This window comes from Phyllobates terribilis, unplaced genomic scaffold, assembly GCF_046119375.1.
Source record: "Phyllobates terribilis strain yellow unplaced genomic scaffold, ASM4611937v1 Scaffold_108__1_contigs__length_5656254, whole genome shotgun sequence".
Taxonomy (NCBI): domain Eukaryota; kingdom Metazoa; phylum Chordata; class Amphibia; order Anura; family Dendrobatidae; genus Phyllobates; species Phyllobates terribilis.
In genome coordinates this window covers 1,018,227-1,043,149 of record NW_027362868.1, presented here as the reverse complement: position 1 = coordinate 1,043,149, position 24,923 = coordinate 1,018,227, and the positions used below count along the sequence as shown (strand labels likewise).

General features: G+C 45.3%; 18 non-coding genes and 1 pseudogene across 18 annotated transcripts; all 19 read right to left on the bottom strand.

Annotated features, from left to right (window-relative positions):
* Nucleotides 1–558: 558 nt before the first annotated feature.
* Nucleotides 559–742, bottom strand: LOC141200908 (U2 spliceosomal RNA). The gene has a single exon (XR_012272599.1). It is a non-coding gene; the product is annotated as a U2 spliceosomal RNA (small nuclear RNA).
* A 794-nt stretch (nucleotides 743–1,536) lies between these two features.
* LOC141201033 (U2 spliceosomal RNA) lies at nucleotides 1,537–1,628 on the bottom strand (annotated as a pseudogene).
* Nucleotides 1,629–2,749: 1,121 nt separating this feature from the next.
* Nucleotides 2,750–2,940, bottom strand: LOC141200723 (U2 spliceosomal RNA). The gene has a single exon (XR_012272435.1). It is a non-coding gene; the product is annotated as a U2 spliceosomal RNA (small nuclear RNA).
* Nucleotides 2,941–4,061: 1,121 nt separating this feature from the next.
* On the bottom strand, nucleotides 4,062–4,252 carry LOC141200255 (U2 spliceosomal RNA). Its single transcript, XR_012271980.1, has one exon. It is a non-coding gene; the product is annotated as a U2 spliceosomal RNA (small nuclear RNA).
* A 1,123-nt stretch (nucleotides 4,253–5,375) lies between these two features.
* On the bottom strand, nucleotides 5,376–5,566 carry LOC141198924 (U2 spliceosomal RNA). The gene has a single exon (XR_012270690.1). It is a non-coding gene; the product is annotated as a U2 spliceosomal RNA (small nuclear RNA).
* A 1,124-nt stretch (nucleotides 5,567–6,690) lies between these two features.
* Nucleotides 6,691–6,881, bottom strand: LOC141198923 (U2 spliceosomal RNA). Its single transcript, XR_012270689.1, has one exon. It is a non-coding gene; the product is annotated as a U2 spliceosomal RNA (small nuclear RNA).
* A 1,126-nt stretch (nucleotides 6,882–8,007) lies between these two features.
* Nucleotides 8,008–8,198, bottom strand: LOC141198921 (U2 spliceosomal RNA). Its single transcript, XR_012270687.1, has one exon. It is a non-coding gene; the product is annotated as a U2 spliceosomal RNA (small nuclear RNA).
* A 1,121-nt stretch (nucleotides 8,199–9,319) lies between these two features.
* Nucleotides 9,320–9,510, bottom strand: LOC141198920 (U2 spliceosomal RNA). Its single transcript, XR_012270686.1, has one exon. It is a non-coding gene; the product is annotated as a U2 spliceosomal RNA (small nuclear RNA).
* Nucleotides 9,511–10,630: 1,120 nt separating this feature from the next.
* Nucleotides 10,631–10,821, bottom strand: LOC141198919 (U2 spliceosomal RNA). The gene has a single exon (XR_012270685.1). It is a non-coding gene; the product is annotated as a U2 spliceosomal RNA (small nuclear RNA).
* A 1,121-nt stretch (nucleotides 10,822–11,942) lies between these two features.
* LOC141198918 (U2 spliceosomal RNA) lies at nucleotides 11,943–12,133 on the bottom strand. The gene has a single exon (XR_012270684.1). It is a non-coding gene; the product is annotated as a U2 spliceosomal RNA (small nuclear RNA).
* Nucleotides 12,134–13,252: 1,119 nt separating this feature from the next.
* LOC141198917 (U2 spliceosomal RNA) lies at nucleotides 13,253–13,443 on the bottom strand. The gene has a single exon (XR_012270683.1). It is a non-coding gene; the product is annotated as a U2 spliceosomal RNA (small nuclear RNA).
* A 1,120-nt stretch (nucleotides 13,444–14,563) lies between these two features.
* LOC141198916 (U2 spliceosomal RNA) lies at nucleotides 14,564–14,754 on the bottom strand. Its single transcript, XR_012270682.1, has one exon. It is a non-coding gene; the product is annotated as a U2 spliceosomal RNA (small nuclear RNA).
* A 1,120-nt stretch (nucleotides 14,755–15,874) lies between these two features.
* Nucleotides 15,875–16,065, bottom strand: LOC141198915 (U2 spliceosomal RNA). Its single transcript, XR_012270681.1, has one exon. It is a non-coding gene; the product is annotated as a U2 spliceosomal RNA (small nuclear RNA).
* Nucleotides 16,066–17,185: 1,120 nt separating this feature from the next.
* Nucleotides 17,186–17,376, bottom strand: LOC141198914 (U2 spliceosomal RNA). Its single transcript, XR_012270680.1, has one exon. It is a non-coding gene; the product is annotated as a U2 spliceosomal RNA (small nuclear RNA).
* Nucleotides 17,377–18,496: 1,120 nt separating this feature from the next.
* LOC141198913 (U2 spliceosomal RNA) lies at nucleotides 18,497–18,687 on the bottom strand. Its single transcript, XR_012270679.1, has one exon. It is a non-coding gene; the product is annotated as a U2 spliceosomal RNA (small nuclear RNA).
* Nucleotides 18,688–19,806: 1,119 nt separating this feature from the next.
* LOC141198912 (U2 spliceosomal RNA) lies at nucleotides 19,807–19,997 on the bottom strand. Its single transcript, XR_012270678.1, has one exon. It is a non-coding gene; the product is annotated as a U2 spliceosomal RNA (small nuclear RNA).
* A 1,120-nt stretch (nucleotides 19,998–21,117) lies between these two features.
* LOC141198910 (U2 spliceosomal RNA) lies at nucleotides 21,118–21,308 on the bottom strand. Its single transcript, XR_012270676.1, has one exon. It is a non-coding gene; the product is annotated as a U2 spliceosomal RNA (small nuclear RNA).
* Nucleotides 21,309–22,428: 1,120 nt separating this feature from the next.
* LOC141198909 (U2 spliceosomal RNA) lies at nucleotides 22,429–22,619 on the bottom strand. Its single transcript, XR_012270675.1, has one exon. It is a non-coding gene; the product is annotated as a U2 spliceosomal RNA (small nuclear RNA).
* Nucleotides 22,620–23,739: 1,120 nt separating this feature from the next.
* On the bottom strand, nucleotides 23,740–23,930 carry LOC141198908 (U2 spliceosomal RNA). Its single transcript, XR_012270674.1, has one exon. It is a non-coding gene; the product is annotated as a U2 spliceosomal RNA (small nuclear RNA).
* Nucleotides 23,931–24,923: the final 993 nt, after the last annotated feature.

The window sequence follows — 24,923 nt, the reverse complement described above, 5'->3', positions numbered from 1 at the left end:
TTCTCTTTTATAGTCTGCAGGCATTAAATGAAAGAAGTCAGTGTTCCAGCAGAGGGAGACAACGTTTCAGAAAAGGCATTGTAGCAAACCAAAAAAGAAATTTTAAGCGCAGCAGAGTAACCAGCTCACATACCTGTTAGCTCAGGTGAGTTTAAAAGGCTGCTGTTGATAACAAGGGCATTTGCTAAATAGATGGTGTGTGTGCAACAATATACTGAAAGGTCAATTATATTGTGCAGCTTATCTCACCACCTGTAGTTATTTAGGTGAAAGCTCCAAAATGCTTGCCTAATATGTCTGTTTATCCAAAAGGAAGTATAGAGGGAGAGCTAGATAGATAGCATTGCATTACATTACATTACATGGCAATGCAATGCACAGTTGCTGAAGTTGAACCAAAATGAGCTTGTCATCTGGCTTCTGCAACTTTTAACATGAAAAATCCAATGAGGAGAAGAAAAGCAAAGCCAAAGAGTCCATCCCAAAATCCGACAAACAAGCAAAATGAACAAAAAGCATTGAATTCAATTCTTTCTGATTTTAGAAACTGCATTAAAGAAGGGGTGCACCGGTCCTGGAGATACTGCAATACCAGGTCAATGCGTGGAGTGGACAGAGCAAGCTCTTTTTCCATCTCCCTGTTCTAAAAATCCATTTAATATATGGTCCCCAGATAGGGGACGTATCAGATATTAAACTGATAAGAACAGATTTTTTTTTTTTTTTTTATCGAAAGCCCGAATTCGTGTACAAAACCCGAGTGCGCTTAAAAAAGTGACAAGTGCCACAAAAAAAGTGCACTAGGATGCTGGTCTTCTTGAAACCCTCTCCAAAAGGAGAAGGGTCCCCCAAACCATTCCCCGTCCCTCCGAGCCAAAAGGCCACAGCGAGGAACAGGGACAAAAAGCCACCTCCAGCCGAAGCCAGAGGCGACCCAATCTTACCCCCAGCACCTGCCCGAGTTCTCACCCGAGCAAGGCACTGGGAGCCAAAGACTGTGCTCCCCTCCCGGAAGAGGGGAGCCAACAACGCTCTCCTCCCGAAAGAGGAGAGCCAGGGGGGTTCAGGGGGGAGCGGAACCTGATGGCCACACACTCCCCCCCTAGACCTGCCAAGAGAGGAACCCGTAAGGGAACCGCATCCCGACAAAATCCTAGTAGGACGTGACACACGTGAATAAGTGGACACACAGTGACAAAGAAATTAAATAAATAGTGAAGGTTTCACAGTATAATACTGCCCGGACCTTCGACCGGGAATTGAAAAATTCCCCATCCTAAGGCCAGAAGGCCCGGAATAAGGGTGTGTGCGAAGAAAGAAAATTTGAAGTGCTTGTGCAAATGTGCCATAAACTCAAGTGGGGTTCCCAATCCCAGTGAGTTAAGGCACCCCAGGGTCACCACTCCTGGGGCACTTCACACTTCGGGCTTTCGATCTTCCCCGGCCCAATGGCGTCGATCCTGGGGGGCCATGCTTTCCACCAGATGACTATATTAGCCACCTGGCGTACTAACAAGCGCCTAAACCCCAGTGTGCATAATGTATCAATCTACTAGGGCGGCCAACATCCAAAACCGCCTTTTCGAAAGATACTACACTTGATCTTAGCCAAAAGGCCGAGAAGCGATAACCAGAATTGGTTTCCGACTACGGTGCCACCCAAGGATTCTGAAAAGTCCATTTGTGGAGATGGCCACCTGGACTCCCGTTAAGAAGACATGCTGTCAACCTCTAGATCCCTCACATGCCTGCACTTTTCGGCTTGCTGCTGCTGCAATCCACGCGTTTTAGATCTGCATAACTCCACCTCTTTTAGCACAGTACCCTCAACCCCCGGCTGTTCCCACCCGCCTCAACACCGTTGGAAGGGAGGAGAACCAATTAAGGCGGGGGGGGGGGTGGAACGAGCAGCTGTCTACCCTTAGCAGGAGGGTTGCTGATTAATTACCTCTCCTGCTGCTGCTGCTGCTGGCTGTCCAGCAGCAGACTGAAGGTGGCTGCTGCTGTGCGCAGGTATATAAAGGCTCAGAGCCTATTATGACACGCGCAGCCAGCGTTCCATTGCCACATTCCGTCTACTGCAGGCGGGATACCTGGATGGCTGAATGTCACTGAGAAGCTCACAGAGACCGCCATAAGCAACAGTTTAAAAGAATGCCACAGACTAATCAACCAAACTTTTTGGGTTGGTTTCTCTTTTATAGTCTGCAGGCATTAAATGAAAGAAGTCAGTGTTCCAGCAGAGGGAGACAACGTTTCAGAAAAGGCATTGTAGCAAACCAAAAAAGAAATTTTAAGCGCAGCAGAGTAACCAGCTCACATACCTGTTAGCTCAGGTGAGTTTAAAAGGCTGCTGTTGATAACAAGGGCATTTGCTAAATAGATGGTGTGTGTGCAACAATATACTGAAAGGTCAATTATATTGTGCAGCTTATCTCACCACCTGTAGTTATTTAGGTGAAAGCTCCAAAATGCTTGCCTAATATGTCTGTTTATCCAAAAGGAAGTATAGAGGGAGAGCTAGATAGATAGCATTGCATTACATTACATTACATGGCAATGCAATGCACAGTTGCTGAAGTTGAACCAAAATGAGCTTGTCATCTGGCTTCTGCAACTTTTAACATGAAAAATCCAATGAGGAGAAGAAAAGCAAAGCCAAAGAGTCCATCCCAAAATCCGACAAACAAGCAAAATGAACAAAAAGCATTGAATTCAATTCTTTCTGATTTTAGAAACTGCATTAAAGAAGGGGTGCACCGGTCCTGGAGATACTGCAATACCAGGTCAATGCGTGGAGTGGACAGAGCAAGCTCTTTTTCCATCTCCCTGTTCTAAAAATCCATTTAATATATGGTCCCCAGATAGGGGACGTATCAGATATTAAACTGATAAGAACAGATACTACACTTGATCTTAGCCAAAAGGACGAGAAGCGATAACCAGAATTGGTTTCCGACTACGGTGCCACCCAAGGATTCTGAAAAGTCCATTTGTGGAGATGGCCACCTGGACTCCCGTTAAGAAGACATGCTGTCAACCTCTAGATCCCTCACATGCCTGCACTTTTCGGCTTGCTGCTGCTGCAATCCACGCGTTTTAGATCTGCATAACTCCACCTCTTTTAGCACAGTACCCTCAACCCCCGGCTGTTCCCACCCGCCTCAACGCCGTTGGAAGGGAGGAGAACCAATTAAGGCGGGGGGGGGGGTGGAACGAGCAGCTGTCTACCCTTAGCAGGAGGGTTGCTGATTAATTACCTCTCCTGCTGCTGCTGCTGCTGGCTGTCCAGCAGCAGACTGAAGGTGGCTGCTGCTGTGCGCAGGTATATAAAGGCTCAGAGCCTATTATGACACGCGCAGCCAGCGTTCCATTGCCACATTCCGTCTACTGCAGGCGGGATACCTGGATGGCTGAATGTCACTGAGAAGCTCACAGAGACCGCCATAAGCAACAGTTTAAAAGAATGCCACAGACTAATCAACCAAACTTTTTGGGTTGGTTTCTCTTTTATAGTCTGCAGGCATTAAATGAAAGAAGTCAGTGTTCCAGCAGAGGGAGACAACGTTTCAGAAAAGGCATTGTAGCAAACCAAAAAAGAAATTTTAAGCGCAGCAGAGTAACCAGCTCACATACCTGTTAGCTCAGGTGAGTTTAAAAGGCTGCTGTTGATAACAAGGGCATTTGCTAAATAGATGGTGTGTGTGCAACAATATACTGAAAGGTCAATTATATTGTGCAGCTTATCTCACCACCTGTAGTTATTTAGGTGAAAGCTCCAAAATGCTTGCCTAATATGTCTGTTTATCCAAAAGGAAGTATAGAGGGAGAGCTAGATAGATAGCATTGCATTACATTACATTACATGGCAATGCAATGCACAGTTGCTGAAGTTGAACCAAAATGAGCTTGTCATCTGGCTTCTGCAACTTTTAACATGAAAAATCCAATGAGGAGAAGAAAAGCAAAGCCAAAGAGTCCATCCCAAAATCCGACAAACAAGCAAAATGAACAAAAAGCATTGAATTCAATTCTTTCTGATTTTAGAAACTGCATTAAAGAAGGGGTGCACCGGTCCTGGAGATACTGCAATACCAGGTCAATGCGTGGAGTGGACAGAGCAAGCTCTTTTTCCATCTCCCTGTTCTAAAAATCCATTTAATATATGGTCCCCATATAGGGGACGTATCAGATATTAAACTGATAAGAACAGATACTACACTTGATCTTAGCCAAAAGGCCGAGAAGCGATAACCAGAATTGGTTTCCGACTACGGTGCCACCCAAGGATTCTGAAAAGTCCATTTGTGGAGATGGCCACCTGGACTCCCGTTAAGAAGACATGCTGTCAACCTCTAGATCCCTCACATGCCTGCACTTTTCGGCTTGCTGCTGCTGCAATCCACGCGTTTTAGATCTGCATAACTCCACCTCTTTTAGCACAGTACCCGCAACCCCCGGCTGTTCCCACCCGCCTCAACACCGTTGGAAGGGAGGAGAACCAATTAAGGCGGGGGGGGGGTGGAACGAGCAGCTGTCTACCCTTAGCAGGAGGGTTGCTGATTAATTACCTCTCCTGCTGCTGCTGCTGCTGCTGGCTGTCCAGCAGCAGACTGAAGGTGGCTGCTGCTGTGCGCAGGTATATAAAGGCTCAGAGCCTATTATGACACGCGCAGCCAGCGTTCCATTGCCACATTCCGTCTACTGCAGGCGGGATACCTGGATGGCTGAATGTCACTGAGAAGCTCACAGAGACCGCCATAAGCAACAGTTTAAAAGAATGCCACAGACTAATCAACCAAACTTTTTGGGTTGGTTTCTCTTTTATAGTCTGCAGGCATTAAATGAAAGAAGTCAGTGTTCCAGCAGAGGGAGACAACGTTTCAGAAAAGGCATTGTAGCAAACCAAAAAAGAAATTTTAAGCGCAGCAGAGTAACCAGCTCACATATCTGTTAGCTCAGGTGAGTTTAAAAGGCTGCTGTTGATAACAAGGGCATTTGCTAAATAGATGGTGTGTGTGCAACAATATACTGAAAGGTCAATTATATTGTGCAGCTTATCTCACCACCTGTAGTTATTTAGGTGAAAGCTCCAAAATGCTTGCCTAATATGTCTGTTTATCCAAAAGGAAGTATAGAGGGAGAGCTAGATAGATAGCATTGCATTACATTACATTACATGGCAATGCAATGCACAGTTGCTGAAGTTGAACCAAAATGAGCTTGTCATCTGGCTTCTGCAACTTTTAACATGAAAAATCCAATGAGGAGAAGAAAAGCAAAGCCAAAGAGTCCATCCCAAAATCCGACAAATAAGCAAAATGAACAAAAAGCATTGAATTCAATTCTTTCTGATTTTAGAAACTGCATTAAAGAAGGGGTGCACCGGTCCTGGAGATACTGCAATACCAGGTCAATGCGTGGAGTGGACAGAGCAAGCTCTTTTTCCATCTCCCTGTTCTAAAAATCCATTTAATATATGGTCCCCAGATAGGGGACGTATCAGATATTAAACTGATAAGAACAGATACTACACTTGATCTTAGCCAAAAGGCCGAGAAGCGATAACCAGAATTGGTTTCCGACTACGGTGCCACCCAAGGATTCTGAAAAGTCCATTTGTGGAGATGGCCACCTGGACTCCCGTTAAGAAGACATGCTGTCAACCTCTAGATCCCTCACATGCCTGCACTTTTCGGCTTGCTGCTGCTGCAATCCACGCGTTTTAGATCTGCATAACTCCACCTCTTTTAGCACAGTACCCTCAACCCCCGGCTGTTCCCACCCGCCTCAACACCGTTGGAAGGGAGGAGAACCAATTAAGGCGGGGGGGGGGGGGGTGGAACGAGCAGCTGTCTACCCTTAGCAGGAGGGTTGCTGATTAATTACCTCTCCTGCTGCTGCTGCTGCTGGCTGTCCAGCAGCAGACTGAAGGTGGCTGCTGCTGTGCGCAGGTATATAAAGGCTCAGAGCCTATTATGACACGCGCAGCCAGCGTTCCATTGCCACATTCCGTCTACTGCAGGCGGGATACCTGGATGGCTGAATGTCACTGAGAAGCTCACAGAGACCGCCATAAGCAACAGTTTAAAAGAATGCCACAGACTAATCAACCAAACTTTTTGGGTTGGTTTCTCTTTTATAGTCTGCAGGCATTAAATGAAAGAAGTCAGTGTTCCAGCAGAGGGAGACAACGTTTCAGAAAAGGCATTGTAGCAAACCAAAAAAGAAATTTTAAGCGCAGCAGAGTAACCAGCTCACATACCTGTTAGCTCAGGTGAGTTTAAAAGGCTGCTGTTGATAACAAGGGCATTTGCTAAATAGATGGTGTGTGTGCAACAATATACTGAAAGGTCAATTATATTGTGCAGCTTATCTCACCACCTGTAGTTATTTAGGTGAAAGCTCCAAAATGCTTGCCTAATATGTCTGTTTATCCAAAAGGAAGTATAGAGGGAGAGCTAGATAGATAGCATTGCATTACATTACATTACATGGCAATGCAATGCACAGTTGCTGAAGTTGAACCAAAATGAGCTTGTCATCTGGCTTCTGCAACTTTTAACATGAAAAATCCAATGAGGAGAAGAAAAGCAAAGCCAAAGAGTCCATCCCAAAATCCGACAAACAAGCAAAATGAACAAAAAGCATTGAATTCAATTCTTTCTGATTTTAGAAACTGCATTAAAGAAGGGGTGCACCGGTCCTGGAGATACTGCAATACCAGGTCAATGCGTGGAGTGGACAGAGCAAGCTCTTTTTCCATCTCCCTGTTCTAAAAATCCATTTAATATATGGTCCCCAGATAGGGGACGTATCAGATATTAAACTGATAAGAACAGATACTACACTTGATCTTAGCCAAAAGGCCGAGAAGCGATAACCAGAATTGGTTTCCGACTACGGTGCCACCCAAGGATTCTGAAAAGTCCATTTGTGGAGATGGCCACCTGGACTCCCGTTAAGAAGACATGCTGTCAACCTCTAGATCCCTCACATGCCTGCACTTTTCGGCTTGCTGCTGCTGCAATCCACGCGTTTTAGATCTGCATAACTCCACCTCTTTTAGCACAGTACCCTCAACCCCCGGCTGTTCCCACCCGCCTCAACACCGTTGGAAGGGAGGAGAACCAATTAAGGCGGGGGGGGGGGGGGGGTGGAACGAGCAGCTGTCTACCCTTAGCAGGAGGGTTGCTGATTAATTACCTCTCCTGCTGCTGCTGCTGCTGGCTGTCCAGCAGCAGACTGAAGGTGGCTGCTGCTGTGCGCAGGTATATAAAGGCTCAGAGCCTATTATGACACGCGCAGCCAGCGTTCCATTGCCACATTCCGTCTACTGCATGCGGGATGCCTGGATGGCTGAATGTCACTGAGAAGCTCACAGAGACCGCCATAAGCAACAGTTTAAAAGAATGCCACAGACTAATCAACCAAACTTTTTGGGTTGGTTTCTCTTTTATAGTCTGCAGGCATTAAATGAAAGAAGTCAGTGTTCCAGCAGAGGGAGACAACGTTTCAGAAAAGGCATTGTAGCAAACCAAAAAAGAAATTTTAAGCGCAGCAGAGTAACCAGCTCACATACCTGTTAGCTCAGGTGAGTTTAAAAGGCTGCTGTTGATAACAAGGGCATTTGCTAAATAGATGGTGTGTGTGCAACAATATACTGAAAGGTCAATTATATTGTGCAGCTTATCTCACCACCTGTAGTTATTTAGGTGAAAGCTCCAAAATGCTTGCCTAATATGTCTGTTTATCCAAAAGGAAGTATAGAGGGAGAGCTAGATAGATAGCATTGCATTACATTACATTACATGGCAATGCAATGCACAGTTGCTGAAGTTGAACCAAAATGAGCTTGTCATCTGGCTTCTGCAACTTTTAACATGAAAAATCCAATGAGGAGAAGAAAAGCAAAGCCAAAGAGTCCATCCCAAAATCCGACAAACAAGCAAAATGAACAAAAAGCATTGAATTCAATTCTTTCTGATTTTAGAAACTGCATTAAAGAAGGGGTGCACCGGTCCTGGAGATACTGCAATACCAGGTCAATGCGTGGAGTGGACAGAGCAAGCTCTTTTTCCATCTCCCTGTTCTAAAAATCCATTTAATATATGGTCCCCAGATAGGGGACGTATCAGATATTAAACTGATAAGAACAGATACTACACTTGATCTTAGCCAAAAGGCCGAGAAGCGATAACCAGAATTGGTTTCCGACTACGGTGCCACCCAAGGATTCTGAAAAGTCCATTTGTGGAGATGGCCACCTGGACTCCCGTTAAGAAGACATGCTGTCAACCTCTAGATCCCTCACATGCCTGCACTTTTCGGCTTGCTGCTGCTGCAATCCACGCGTTTTAGATCTGCATAACTCCACCTCTTTTAGCACAGTACCCTCAACCCCCGGCTGTTCCCACCCGCCTCAACACCGTTGGAAGGGAGGAGAACCAATTAAGGCGGGGGGGGGGGTGGAACGAGCAGCTGTCTACCCTTAGCAGGAGGGTTGCTGATTAATTACCTCTCCTGCTGCTGCTGCTGCTGGCTGTCCAGCAGCAGACTGAAGGTGGCTGCTGCTGTGCGCAGGTATATAAAGGCTCAGAGCCTATTATGACACGCGCAGCCAGCGTTCCATTGCCACATTCCGTCTACTGCAGGCGGGATACCTGGATGGCTGAATGTCACTGAGAAGCTCACAGAGACCGCCATAAGCAACAGTTTAAAAGAATGCCACAGACTAATCAACCAAACTTTTTGGGTTGGTTTCTCTTTTATAGTCTGCAGGCATTAAATGAAAGAAGTCAGTGTTCCAGCAGAGGGAGACAACGTTTCAGAAAAGGCATTGTAGCAAACCAAAAAAGAAATTTTAAGTGCAGCAGAGTAACCAGCTCACATACCTGTTAGCTCAGGTGAGTTTAAAAGGCTGCTGTTGATAACAAGGGCATTTGCTAAATAGATGGTGTGTGTGCAACAATATGCTGAAAGGTCAATTATATTGTGCAGCTTATCTCACCACCTGTAGTTATTTAGGTGAAGGCTCCAAAATGCTTGCCTAATATGTCTGTTTATCCAAAAGGAAGTATAGAGGGAGAGCTAGATAGATAGCATTGCATTACATTACATTACATGGCAATGCAATGCACAGTTGCTGAAGTTGAACCAAAATGAGCTTGTCATCTGGCTTCTGCAACTTTTAACATGAAAAATCCAATGAGGAGAAGAAAAGCAAAGCCAAAGAGTCCATCCCAAAATCCGACAAACAAGCAAAATGAACAAAAAGCATTGAATTCAATTCTTTCTGATTTTAGAAACTGCATTAAAGAAGGGGTGCACCGGTCCTGGAGATACTGCAATACCAGGTCAATGCGTGGAGTGGACAGAGCAAGCTCTTTTTCCATCTCCCTGTTCTAAAAATCCATTTAATATATGGTCCCCAGATAGGGGACGTATCAGATATTAAACTGATAAGAACAGATACTACACTTGATCTTAGCCAAAAGGCCGAGAAGCGATAACCAGAATTGGTTTCCAACTACGGTGCCACCCAAGGATTCTGAAAAGTCCATTTGTGGAGATGGCCACCTGGACTCCCGTTAAGAAGACATGCTGTCAACCTCTAGATCCCTCACATGCCTGCACTTTTCGGCTTGCTGCTGCTGCAATCCACGCGTTTTAGATCTGCATAACTCCACCTCTTTTAGCACAGTACCCTCAACCCCCGGCTGTTCCCACCCGCCTCAACACCGTTGGAAGGGAGGAGAACCAATTAAGGCGGGGGGGGGGTGGAACGAGCAGCTGTCTACCCTTAGCAGGAGGGTTGCTGATTAATTACCTCTCCTGCTGCTGCTGCTGCTGGCTGTCCAGCAGCAGACTGAAGGTGGCTGCTGCTGTGCGCAGGTATATAAAGGCTCAGAGCCTATTATGACACGCGCAGCCAGCGTTCCATTGCCACATTCCGTCTACTGCAGGCGGGATACCTGGATGGCTGAATGTCACTGAGAAGCTCACAGAGACCGCCATAAGCAACAGTTTAAAAGAATGCCACAGACTAATCAACCAAACTTTTTGGGTTGGTTTCTCTTTTATAGTCTGCAGGCATTAAATGAAAGAAGTCAGTGTTCCAGCAGAGGGAGACAACGTTTCAGAAAAGGCATTGTAGCAAACCAAAAAAGAAATTTTAAGCGCAGCAGAGTAACCAGCTCACATACCTGTTAGCTCAGGTGAGTTTAAAAGGCTGCTGTTGATAACAAGGGCATTTGCTAAATAGATGGTGTGTGTGCAACAATATACTGAAAGGTCAATTATATTGTGCAGCTTATCTCACCACCTGTAGTTATTTAGGTGAAAGCTCCAAAATGCTTGCCTAATATGTCTGTTTATCCAAAAGGAAGTATAGAGGGAGAGCTAGATAGATAGCATTGCATTACATTACATTACATGGCAATGCAATGCACAGTTGCTGAAGTTGAACCAAAATGAGCTTGTCATCTGGCTTCTGCAACTTTTAACATGAAAAATCCAATGAGGAGAAGAAAAGCAAAGCCAAAGAGTCCATCCCAAAATCCGACAAACAAGCAAAATGAACAAAAAGCATTGAATTCAATTCTTTCTGATTTTAGAAACTGCATTAAAGAAGGGGTGCACCGGTCCTGGAGATACTGCAATACCAGGTCAATGCGTGGAGTGGACAGAGCAAGCTCTTTTTCCATCTCCCTGTTCTAAAAATCCATTTAATATATGGTCCCCAGATAGGGGACGTATCAGATATTAAACTGATAAGAACAGATACTACACTTGATCTTAGCCAAAAGGCCGAGAAGCGATAACCAGAATTGGTTTCCAACTACGGTGCCACCCAAGGATTCTGAAAAGTCCATTTGTGGAGATGGCCACCTGGACTCCCGTTAAGAAGACATGCTGTCAACCTCTAGATCCCTCACATGCCTGCACTTTTCGGCTTGCTGCTGCTGCAATCCACGCGTTTTAGATCTGCATAACTCCACCTCTTTTAGCACAGTACCCTCAACCCCCGGCTGTTCCCACCCGCCTCAACACCGTTGGAAGGGAGGAGAACCAATTAAGGCGGGGGGGGGGGTGGAACAAGCAGCTGTCTACCCTTAGCAGGAGGGTTGCTGATTAATTACCTCTCCTGCTGCTGCTGCTGCTGGCTGTCCAGCAGCAGACTGAAGGTGGCTGCTGCTGTGCGCAGGTATATAAAGGCTCAGAGCCTATTATGACACGCGCAGCCAGCGTTCCATTGCCACATTCCGTCTACTGCAGGCGGGATACCTGGATGGCTGAATGTCACTGAGAAGCTCACAGAGACCGCCATAAGCAACAGTTTAAAAGAATGCCACAGACTAATCAACCAAACTTTTTGGGTTGGTTTCTCTTTTATAGTCTGCAGGCATTAAATGAAAGAAGTCAGTGTTCCAGCAGAGGGAGACAATGTTTCAGAAAAGGCATTGTAGCAAACCAAAAAAGAAATTTTAAGCGCAGCAGAGTAACCAGCTCACATACCTGTTAGCTCAGGTGAGTTTAAAAGGCTGCTGTTGATAACAAGGGCATTTGCTAAATAGATGGTGTGTGTGCAACAATATACTGAAAGGTCAATTATATTGTGCAGCTTATCTCACCACCTGTAGTTATTTAGGTGAAAGCTCCAAAATGCTTGCCTAATATGTCTGTTTATCCAAAAGGAAGTATAGAGGGAGAGCTAGATAGATAGCATTGCATTACATTACATTACATGGCAATGCAATGCACAGTTGCTGAAATTGAACCAAAATGAGCTTGTCATCTGGCTTCTGCAACTTTTAACATGAAAAATCCAATGAGGAGAAGAAAAGCAAAGCCAAAGAGTCCATCCCAATATCCGACAAACAAGCAAAATGAACAAAAAGCATTGAATTCAATTCTTTCTGATTTTAGAAACTGCATTAAAGAAGGGGTGCACCGGTCCTGGAGATACTGCAATACCAGGTCAATGCGTGGAGTGGACAGAGCAAGCTCTTTTTCCATCTCCCTGTTCTAAAAATCCATTTAATATATGGTCCCCAGATAGGGGACGTATCAGATATTAAACTGATAAGAACAGATACTACACTTGATCTTAGCCAAAAGGCCGAGAAGCGATAACCAGAATTGGTTTCCGACTACGGTGCCACCCAAGGATTCTGAAAAGTCCATTTGTGGAGATGGCCACCTGGACTCCCGTTAAGAAGACATGCTGTCAACCTCTAGATCCCTCACATGCCTGCACTTTTCGGCTTGCTGCTGCTGCAATCCACGCGTTTTAGATCTGCATAACTTCACCTCTTTTAGCACAGTACCCTCAACCCCCGGCTGTTCCCACCCGCCTCAACACCGTTGGAAGGGAGGAGAACCAATTAAGGCGGGGGGGGGTGGAACGAGCAGCTGTCTACCCTTAGCAGGAGGGTTGCTGATTAATTACCTCTCCTGCTGCTGCTGCTGCTGGCTGTCCAGCAGCAGACTGAAGGTGGCTGCTGCTGTGCGCAGGTATATAAAGGCTCAGAGCCTATTATGACACGCGCAGCCAGCGTTCCATTGCCACATTCCGTCTACTGCAGGCGGGATACCTGGATGGCTGAATGTCACTGAGAAGCTCACAGAGACCGCCATAAGCAACAGTTTAAAAGAATGCCACAGACTAATCAACCAAACTTTTTGGGTTGGTTTCTCTTTTATAGTCTGCAGGCATTAAATGAAAGAAGTCAGTGTTCCAGCAGAGGGAGACAACGTTTCAGAAAAGGCATTGTAGCAAACCAAAAAAGAAATTTTAAGCGCAGCAGAGTAACCAGCTCACATACCTGTTAGCTCAGGTGAGTTTAAAAGGCTGCTGTTGATAACAAGGGCATTTGCTAAATAGATGGTGTGTGTGCAACAATATACTGAAAGGTCAATTATATTGTGCAGCTTATCTCACCACCTGTAGTTATTTAGGTGAAAGCTCCAAAATGCTTGCCTAATATGTCTGTTTATCCAAAAGGAAGTATAGAGGGAGAGCTAGATAGATAGCATTGCATTACATTACATTACATGGCAATGCAATGCACAGTTGCTGAAGTTGAACCAAAATGAGCTTGTCATCTGGCTTCTGCAACTTTTAACATGAAAAATCCAATGAGGAGAAGAAAAGCAAAGCCAAAGAGTCCATCCCAAAATCCGACAAACAAGCAAAATGAACAAAAAGCATTGAATTCAATTCTTTCTGATTTTAGAAACTGCATTAAAGAAGGGGTGCACCGGTCCTGGAGATACTGCAATACCAGGTCAATGCGTGGAGTGGACAGAGCAAGCTCTTTTTCCATCTCCCTGTTCTAAAAATCCATTTAATATATGGTCCCCAGATAGGGGACGTATCAGATATTAAACTGATAAGAACAGATACTACACTTGATCTTAGCCAAAAGGCCGAGAAGCGATAACCAGAATTGGTTTCCAACTACGGTGCCACCCAAGGATTCTGAAAAGTCCATTTGTGGAGATGGCCACCTGGACTCCCGTTAAGAAGACATGCTGTCAACCTCTAGATCCCTCACATGCCTGCACTTTTCGGCTTGCTGCTGCTGCAATCCACGCGTTTTAGATCTGCATAACTCCACCTCTTTTAGCACAGTACCCTCAACCCCCGGCTGTTCCCACCCGCCTCAACACCGTTGGAAGGGAGGAGAACCAATTAAGGCGGGGGGGGGGTGGAACGAGCAGCTGTCTACCCTTAGCAGGAGGGTTGCTGATTAATTACCTCTCCTGCTGCTGCTGCTGCTGGCTGTCCAGCAGCAGACTGAAGGTGGCTGCTGCTGTGCGCAGGTATATAAAGGCTCAGAGCCTATTATGACACGCGCAGCCAGCGTTCCATTGCCACATTCCGTCTACTGCAGGCGGGATACCTGGATGGCTGAATGTCACTGAGAAGCTCACAGAGACCGCCATAAGCAACAGTTTAAAAGAATGCCACAGACTAATCAACCAAACTTTTTGGGTTGGTTTCTCTTTTATAGTCTGCAGGCATTAAATGAAAGAAGTCAGTGTTCCAGCAGAGGGAGACAACGTTTCAGAAAAGGCATTGTAGCAAACCAAAAAAGAAATTTTAAGCGCAGCAGAGTAACCAGCTCACATACCTGTTAGCTCAGGTGAGTTTAAAAGGCTGCTGTTGATAACAAGGGCATTTGCTAAATAGATGGTGTGTGTGCAACAATATACTGAAAGGTCAATTATATTGTGCAGCTTATCTCACCACCTGTAGTTATTTAGGTGAAAGCTCCAAAATGCTTGCCTAATATGTCTGTTTATCCAAAAGGAAGTATAGAGGGAGAGCTAGATAGATAGAATTGCATTACATTACATTACATGGCAATGCAATGCACAGTTGCTGAAGTTGAACCAAAATGAGCTTGTCATCTGGCTTCTGCAACTTTTAACATGAAAAATCCAATGAGGAGAAGAAAAGCAAAGCCAAAGAGTCCATCCCAAAATCCGACAAACAAGCAAAATGAACAAAAAGCATTGAATTCAATTCTTTCTGATTTTAGAAACTGCATTAAAGAAGGGGTGCACCGGTCCTGGAGATACTGCAATACCAGGTCAATGCGTGGAGTGGACAGAGCAAGCTCTTTTTCCATCTCCCTGTTCTAAAAATCCATTTAATATATGGTCCCCAGATAGGGGACGTATCAGATATTAAACTGATAAGAACAGATACTACACTTGATCTTAGCCAAAAGGCCGAGAAGCGATAACCAGAATTGGTTTCCGACTACGGTGCCACCCAAGGATTCTGAAAAGTCCATTTGTGGAGATGGCCACCTGGACTCCCGTTAAGAAGACATGCTGTCAACCTCTAGATCCCTCACATGCCTGCACTTTTCGGCTTGCTGCTGCTGCAATCCACGCGTTTTAGATCTGCATAACTCCACCTCTTTTAGCACAGTACCCTCAACCCCCGGCTGTTCCCACCCGCCTCAACACCGTTGGAAGGGAGGAGAACCAATTAAGGCGGGGGGGGGGTGGAACGAGCAGCTGTCTACCCTTAGCAGGAGGGTTGCTGATTAATTACCTCTCCTGCTGCTGCTGCTGCTGGCTGTCCAGCAGCAGACTGAAGGTGGCTGCTGCTGTGCGCAGGTATATAAAGGCTCAGAGCCTATTATGACACGCGCAGCCAGCGTTCCATTGCCACATTCCGTCTACTGCAGGCGGGATACCTGGATGGCTGAATGTCACTGAGAAGCTCACAGAGACCGCCATAAGCAACAGTTTAAAAGAATGCCACAGACTAATCAACCAAACTTTTTGGGTTGGTTTCTCTTTTATAGTCTGCAGGCATTAAATGAAAGAAGTCAGTGTTCCAGCAGAGGGAGACAACGTTTCAGAAAAGGCATTGTAGCAAACCAAAAAAGAAATTTTAAGCGCAGCAGAGTAACCAGCTCACATACCTGTTAGCTCAGGTGAGTTTAAAAGGCTGCTGTTGATAACAAGGGCATTTGCTAAATAGATGGTGTGTGTGCAACAATATACTGAAAGGTCAATTATATTGTGCAGCTTATCTCACCACCTGTAGTTATTTAGGTGAAAGCTCCAAAATGCTTGCCTAATATGTCTGTTTATCCAAAAGGAAGTATAGAGGGAGAGCTAGATAGATAGCATTGCATTACATTACATTACATGGCAATGCAATGCACAGTTGCTGAAGTTGAACCAAAATGAGCTTGTCATCTGGCTTCTGCAACTTTTAACATGAAAAATCCAATGAGGAGAAGAAAAGCAAAGCCAAAGAGTCCATCCCAAAATCCGACAAACAAGCAAAATGAACAAAAAGCATTGAATTCAATTCTTTCTGATTTTAGAAACTGCATTAAAGAAGGGGTGCACCGGTCCTGGAGATACTGCAATACCAGGTCAATGCGTGGAGTGGACAGAGCAAGCTCTTTTTCCATCTCCCTGTTCTAAAAATCCATTTAATATATGGTCCCCAGATAGGGGACGTATCAGATATTAAACTGATAAGAACAGATACTACACTTGATCTTAGCCAAAAGGCCGAGAAGCGATAACCAGAATTGGTTTCCAACTACGGTGCCACCCAAGGATTCTGAAAAGTCCATTTGTGGAGATGGCCACCTGGACTCCCGTTAAGAAGACATGCTGTCAACCTCTAGATCCCTCACATGCCTGCACTTTTCGGCTTGCTGCTGCTGCAATCCACGCGTTTTAGATCTGCATAACTCCACCTCTTTTAGCACAGTACCCTCAACCCCCGGCTGTTCCCACCCGCCTCAACACCGTTGGAAGGGAGGAGAACCAATTAAGGCGGGGGGGGGGTGGAACAAGCAGCTGTCTACCCTTAGCAGGAGGGTTGCTGATTAATTACCTCTCCTGCTGCTGCTGCTGCTGGCTGTCCAGCAGCAGACTGAAGGTGGCTGCTGCTGTGCGCAGGTATATAAAGGCTCAGAGCCTATTATGACACGCGCAGCCAGCGTTCCATTGCCACATTCCGTCTACTGCAGGCGGGATACCTGGATGGCTGAATGTCACTGAGAAGCTCACAGAGACCGCCATAAGCAACAGTTTAAAAGAATGCCACAGACTAATCAACCAAACTTTTTGGGTTGGTTTCTCTTTTATAGTCTGCAGGCATTAAATGAAAGAAGTCAGTGTTCCAGCAGAGGGAGACAACGTTTCAGAAAAGGCATTGTAGCAAACCAAAAAAGAAATTTTAAGCGCAGCAGAGTAACCAGCTCACATACCTGTTAGCTCAGGTGAGTTTAAAAGGCTGCTGTTGATAACAAGGGCATTTGCTAAATAGATGGTGTGTGTGCAACAATATACTGAAAGGTCAATTATATTGTGCAGCTTATCTCACCACCTGTAGTTATTTAGGTGAAAGCTCCAAAATGCTTGCCTAATATGTCTGTTTATCCAAAAGGAAGTATAGAGGGAGAGCTAGATAGATAGCATTGCATTACATTACATTACATGGCAATGCAATGCACAGTTGCTGAAATTGAACCAAAATGAGCTTGTCATCTGGCTTCTGCAACTTTTAACATGAAAAATCCAATGAGGAGAAGAAAAGCAAAGCCAAAGAGTCCATCCCAATATCCGACAAACAAGCAAAATGAACAAAAAGCATTGAATTCAATTCTTTCTGATTTTAGAAACTGCATTAAAGAAGGGGTGCACCGGTCCTGGAGATACTGCAATACCAGGTCAATGCGTGGAGTGGACAGAGCAAGCTCTTTTTCCATCTCCCTGTTCTAAAAATCCATTTAATATATGGTCCCCAGATAGGGGACGTATCAGATATTAAACTGATAAGAACAGATACTACACTTGATCTTAGCCAAAAGGCCGAGAAGCGATAACCAGAATTGGTTTCCGACTACGGTGCCACCCAAGGATTCTGAAAAGTCCATTTGTGGAGATGGCCACCTGGACTCCCGTTAAGAAGACATGCTGTCAACCTCTAGATCCCTCACATGCCTGCACTTTTCGGCTTGCTGCTGCTGCAATCCACGCGTTTTAGATCTGCATAACTTCACCTCTTTTAGCACAGTACCCTCAACCCCCGGCTGTTCCCACCCGCCTCAACACCGTTGGAAGGGAGGAGAACCAATTAAGGCGGGGGGGGGGTGGAACGAGCAGCTGTCTACCCTTAGCAGGAGGGTTGCTGATTAATTACCTCTCCTGCTGCTGCTGCTGCTGGCTGTCCAGCAGCAGACTGAAGGTGGCTGCTGCTGTGCGCAGGTATATAAAGGCTCAGAGCCTATTATGACACGCGCAGCCAGCGTTCCATTGCCACATTCCGTCTACTGCAGGCGGGATACCTGGATGGCTGAATGTCACTGAGAAGCTCACAGAGACCGCCATAAGCAACAGTTTAAAAGAATGCCACAGACTAATCAACCAAACTTTTTGGGTTGGTTTCTCTTTTATAGTCTGCAGGCATTAAATGAAAGAAGTCAGTGTTCCAGCAGAGGGAGACAACGTTTCAGAAAAGGCATTGTAGCAAACCAAAAAAGAAATTTTAAGCGCAGCAGAGTAACCAGCTCACATACCTGTTAGCTCAGGTGAGTTTAAAAGGCTGCTGTTGATAACAAGGGCATTTGCTAAATAGATGGTGTGTGTGCAACAATATACTGAAAGGTCAATTATATTGTGCAGCTTATCTCACCACCTGTAGTTATTTAGGTGAAAGCTCCAAAATGCTTGCCTAATATGTCTGTTTATCCAAAAGGAAGTATAGAGGGAGAGCTAGATAGATAGCATTGCATTACATTACATTACATGGCAATGCAATGCACAGTTGCTGAAGTTGAACCAAAATGAGCTTGTCATCTGGCTTCTGCAACTTTTAACATGAAAAATCCAATGAGGAGAAGAAAAGCAAAGCCAAAGAGTCCATCCCAAAATCCGACAAACAAGCAAAATGAACAAAAAGCATTGAATTCAATTCTTTCTGATTTTAGAAACTGCATTAAAGAAGGGGTGCACCGGTCCTGGAGATACTGCAATACCAGGTCAATGCGTGGAGTGGACAGAGCAAGCTCTTTTTCCATCTCCCTGTTCTAAAAATCCATTTAATATATGGTCCCCAGATAGGGGACGTATCAGATATTAAACTGATAAGAACAGATACTACACTTGATCTTAGCCAAAAGGCCGAGAAGCGATAACCAGAATTGGTTTCCGACTACGGTGCCACCCAAGGATTCTGAAAAGTCCATTTGTGGAGATGGCCACCTGGACTCCCGTTAAGAAGACATGCTGTCAACCTCTAGATCCCTCACATGCCTGCACTTTTCGGCTTGCTGCTGCTGCAATCCACGCGTTTTAGATCTGCATAACTCCACCTCTTTTAGCACAGTACCCTCAACCCCCGGCTGTTCCCACCCGCCTCAACACCGTTGGAAGGGAGGAGAACCAATTAAGGCGGGGGGGGGTGGAACGAGCAGCTGTCTACCCTTAGCAGGAGGGTTGCTGATTAATTACCTCTCCTGCTGCTGCTGCTGCTGGCTGTCCAGCAGCAGACTGAAGGTGGCTGCTGCTGTGCGCAGGTATATAAAGGCTCAGAGCCTATTATGACACGCGCAGCCAGCGTTCCATTGCCACATTCCGTCTACTGCAGGCGGGATACCTGGATGGCTGAATGTCACTGAGAAGCTCACAGAGACCGCCATAAGCAACAGTTTAAAAGAATGCCACAGACTAATCAACCAAACTTTTTGGGTTGGTTTCTCTTTTATAGTCTGCAGGCATTAAATGAAAGAAGTCAGTGTTCCAGCAGAGGGAGACAACGTTTCAGAAAAGGCATTGTAGCAAACCAAAAAAGAAATTTTAAGCGCAGCAGAGTAACCAGCTCACATACCTGTTAGCTCAGGTGAGTTTAAAAGGCTGCTGTTGATAACAAGGGCATTTGCTAAATAGATGGTGTGTGTGCAACAATATACTGAAAGGTCAATTATATTGTGCAGCTTATCTCACCACCTGTAGTTATTTAGGTGAAAGCTCCAAAATGCTTGCCTAATATGTCTGTTTATCCAAAAGGAAGTATAGAGGGAGAGCTAGATAGATAGCATTGCATTACATTACATTACATGGCAATGCAATGCACAGTTGCTGAAGTTGAACCAAAATGAGCTTGTCATCTGGCTTCTGCAACTTTTAACATGAAAAATCCAATGAGGAGAAGAAAAGCAAAGCCAAAGAGTCCATCCCAAAATCCGACAAACAAGCAAAATGAACAAAAAGCATTGAATTCAATTCTTTCTGATTTTAGAAACTGCATTAAAGAAGGGGTGCACCGGTCCTGGAGATACTGCAATACCAGGTCAATGCGTGGAGTGGACAGAGCAAGCTCTTTTTCCATCTCCCTGTTCTAAAAATCCATTTAATATATGGTCCCCAGATAGGGGACGTATCAGATATTAAACTGATAAGAACAGATACTACACTTGATCTTAGCCAAAAGGCCGAGAAGCGATAACCAGAATTGGTTTCCAACTACGGTGCCACCCAAGGATTCTGAAAAGTCCATTTGTGGAGATGGCCACCTGGACTCCCGTTAAGAAGACATGCTGTCAACCTCTAGATCCCTCACATGCCTGCACTTTTCGGCTTGCTGCTGCTGCAATCCACGCGTTTTAGATCTGCATAACTCCACCTCTTTTAGCACAGTACCCTCAACCCCCGGCTGTTCCCACCCGCCTCAACACCGTTGGAAGGGAGGAGAACCAATTAAGGCGGGGGGGGGGTGGAACGAGCAGCTGTCTACCCTTAGCAGGAGGGTTGCTGATTAATTACCTCTCCTGCTGCTGCTGCTGCTGGCTGTCCAGCAGCAGACTGAAGGTGGCTGCTGCTGTGCGCAGGTATATAAAGGCTCAGAGCCTATTATGACACGCGCAGCCAGCGTTCCATTGCCACATTCCGTCTACTGCAGGCGGGATACCTGGATGGCTGAATGTCACTGAGAAGCTCACAGAGACCGCCATAAGCAACAGTTTAAAAGAATGCCACAGACTAATCAACCAAACTTTTTGGGTTGGTTTCTCTTTTATAGTCTGCAGGCATTAAATGAAAGAAGTCAGTGTTCCAGCAGAGGGAGACAACGTTTCAGAAAAGGCATTGTAGCAAACCAAAAAAGAAATTTTAAGCGCAGCAGAGTAACCAGCTCACATACCTGTTAGCTCAGGTGAGTTTAAAAGGCTGCTGTTGATAACAAGGGCATTTGCTAAATAGATGGTGTGTGTGCAACAATATACTGAAAGGTCAATTATATTGTGCAGCTTATCTCACCACCTGTAGTTATTTAGGTGAAAGCTCCAAAATGCTTGCCTAATATGTCTGTTTATCCAAAAGGAAGTATAGAGGGAGAGCTAGATAGATAGCATTGCATTACATTACATTACATGGCAATGCAATGCACAGTTGCTGAAATTGAACCAAAATGAGCTTGTCATCTGGCTTCTGCAACTTTTAACATGAAAAATCCAATGAGGAGAAGAAAAGCAAAGCCAAAGAGTCCATCCCAATATCCGACAAACAAGCAAAATGAACAAAAAGCATTGAATTCAATTCTTTCTGATTTTAGAAACTGCATTAAAGAAGGGGTGCACCGGTCCTGGAGATACTGCAATACCAGGTCAATGCGTGGAGTGGACAGAGCAAGCTCTTTTTCCATCTCCCTGTTCTAAAAATCCATTTAATATATGGTCCCCAGATAGGGGACGTATCAGATATTAAACTGATAAGAACAGATACTACACTTGATCTTAGCCAAAAGGCCGAGAAGCGATAACCAGAATTGGTTTCCGACTACGGTGCCACCCAAGGATTCTGAAAAGTCCATTTGTGGAGATGGCCACCTGGACTCCCGTTAAGAAGACATGCTGTCAACCTCTAGATCCCTCACATGCCTGCACTTTTCGGCTTGCTGCTGCTGCAATCCACGCGTTTTAGATCTGCATAACTTCACCTCTTTTAGCACAGTACCCTCAACCCCCGGCTGTTCCCACCCGCCTCAACACCGTTGGAAGGGAGGAGAACCAATTAAGGCGGGGGGGGGGTGGAACGAGCAGCTGTCTACCCTTAGCAGGAGGGTTGCTGATTAATTACCTCTCCTGCTGCTGCTGCTGCTGGCTGTCCAGCAGCAGACTGAAGGTGGCTGCTGCTGTGCGCAGGTATATAAAGGCTCAGAGCCTATTATGACACGCGCAGCCAGCGTTCCATTGCCACATTCCGTCTACTGCAGGCGGGATACCTGGATGGCTGAATGTCACTGAGAAGCTCACAGAGACCGCCATAAGCAACAGTTTAAAAGAATGCCACAGACTAATCAACCAAACTTTTTGGGTTGGTTTCTCTTTTATAGTCTGCAGGCATTAAATGAAAGAAGTCAGTGTTCCAGCAGAGGGAGACAACGTTTCAGAAAAGGCATTGTAGCAAACCAAAAAAGAAATTTTAAGCGCAGCAGAGTAACCAGCTCACATACCTGTTAGCTCAGGTGAGTTTAAAAGGCTGCTGTTGATAACAAGGGCATTTGCTAAATAGATGGTGTGTGTGCAACAATATACTGAAAGGTCAATTATATTGTGCAGCTTATCTCACCACCTGTAGTTATTTAGGTGAAAGCTCCAAAATGCTTGCCTAATATGTCTGTTTATCCAAAAGGAAGTATAGAGGGAGAGCTAGATAGATAGCATTGCATTACATTACATTACATGGCAATGCAATGCACAGTTGCTGAAGTTGAACCAAAATGAGCTTGTCATCTGGCTTCTGCAACTTTTAACATGAAAAATCCAATGAGGAGAAGAAAAGCAAAGCCAAAGAGTCCATCCCAAAATCCGACAAACAAGCAAAATGAACAAAAAGCATTGAATTCAATTCTTTCTGATTTTAGAAACTGCATTAAAGAAGGGGTGCACCGGTCCTGGAGATACTGCAATACCAGGTCAATGCGTGGAGTGGACAGAGCAAGCTCTTTTTCCATCTCCCTGTTCTAAAAATCCATTTAATATATGGTCCCCAGATAGGGGACGTATCAGATATTAAACTGATAAGAACAGATACTACACTTGATCTTAGCCAAAAGGCCGAGAAGCGATAACCAGAATTGGTTTCCGACTACGGTGCCACCCAAGGATTCTGAAAAGTCCATTTGTGGAGATGGCCACCTGGACTCCCGTTAAGAAGACATGCTGTCAACCTCTAGATCCCTCACATGCCTGCACTTTTCGGCTTGCTGCTGCTGCAATCCACGCGTTTTAGATCTGCATAACTCCACCTCTTTTAGCACAGCACCCTCAACCCCCGGCTGTTCCCACCCGCCTCAACACCGTTGGAAGGGAGGAGAACCAATTAAGGCGGGGGGGGGGTGGAACGAGCAGCTGTCTACCCTTAGCAGGAGGGTTGCTGATTAATTACCTCTCCTGCTGCTGCTGCTGCTGGCTGTCCAGCAGCAGACTGAAGGTGGCTGCTGCTGTGCGCAGGTATATAAAGGCTCAGAGCTTATTATGACACGCGCAGCCAGCGTTCCATTGCCACATTCCGTCTACTGCAGGCGGGATACCTGGATGGCTGAATGTCACTGAGAAGCTCACAGAGACCGCCATAAGCAACAGTTTAAAAGAATGCCACAGACTAATCAACCAAACTTTTTGGGTTGGTTTCTCTTTTATAGTCTGCAGGCATTAAATGAAAGAAGTCAGTGTTCCAGCAGAGGGAGACAATGTTTCAGAAAAGGCATTGTAGCAAACCAAAAAATAAATTTTAAGCGCAGCAGAGTAACCAGCTCACATACCTGTTAGCTCAGGTGAGTTTAAAAGGCTGCTGTTGATAACAAGGGCATTTGCTAAATAGATGGTGTGTGTGCAACAATATACTGAAAGGTCAATTATATTGTGCAGCTTATCTCACCACCTGTAGTTATTTAGGTGAAAGCTCCAAAATGCTTGCCTAATATGTCTGTTTATCCAAAAGGAAGTATAGAGGGAGAGCTAGATAGATAGCATTGCATTACATTACATTACATGGCAATGCAATGCACAGTTGCTGAAGTTGAACCAAAATGAGCTTGTCATCTGGCTTCTGCAACTTTTAACATGAAAAATCCAATGAGGAGAAGAAAAGCAAAGCCAAAGAGTCCATGCCAAAATCCGACAAACAAGCAAAATGAACAAAAAGCATTGAATTCAATTCTTTCTGATTTTAGAAACTGCATTAAAGAAGGGGTGCACCGGTCCTGGAGATACTGCAATACCAGGTCAATGCGTGGAGTGGACAGAGCAAGCTCTTTTTCCATCTCCCTGTTCTAAAAATCCATTTAATATATGGTCCCCAGATAGGGGACGTATCAGATATTAAACTGATAAGAACAGATACTACACTTGATCTTAGCCAAAAGGCCGAGAAGCGATAACCAGAATTGGTTTCCGACTACGGTGCCACCCAAGGATTCTGAAAAGTCCATTTGTGGAGATGGCCACCTGGACTCCCGTTAAGAAGACATGCTGTCAACCTCTAGATCCCTCACATGCCTGCACTTTTCGGCTTGCTGCTGCTGCAATCCACGCGTTTTAGATCTGCATAACTCCACCTCTTTTAGCACAGTACCCTCAACCCCCGGCTGTTCCCACCCGCCTCAACACCGTTGGAAGGGAGGAGAACCAATTAAGGCGGGGGGGGGGGGTGGAACGAGCAGCTGTCTACCCTTAGCAGGAGGGTTGCTGATTAATTACCTCTCCTGCTGCTGCTGCTGCTGGCTGTCCAGCAGCAGACTGAAGGTGGCTGCTGCTGTGCGCAGGTATATAAAGGCTCAGAGCCTATTATGACACGCGCAGCCAGCGTTCCATTGCCACATTCCGTCTACTGCAGGCGGGATACCTGGATGGCTGAATGTCACTGAGAAGCTCACAGAGACCGCCATAAGCAACAGTTTAAAAGAATGCCACAGACTAATCAACCAAACTTTTTGGGTTGGTTTCTCTTTTATAGTCTGCAGGCATTAAATGAAAGAAGTCAGTGTTCCAGCAGAGGGAGACAACGTTTCAGAAAAGGCATTGTAGCAAACCAAAAAAGAAATTTTAAGCGCAGCAGAGTAACCAGCTCACATACCTGTTAGCTCAGGTGAGTTTAAAAGGCTGCTGTTGATAACAAGGGCATTTGCTAAATAGATGGTGTGTGTGCAACAATATACTGAAAGGTCAATTATATTGTGCAGCTTATCTCACCACCTGTAGTTATTTAGGTGAAAGCTCCAAAATGCTTGCCTAATATGTCTGTTTATCCAAAAGGAAGTATAGAGGGAGAGCTAGATAGATAGCATTGCATTACATTACATTACATGGCAATGCAATGCACAGTTGCTGATGTTGAACCAAAATGAGCTTGTCATCTGGCTTCTGCAACTT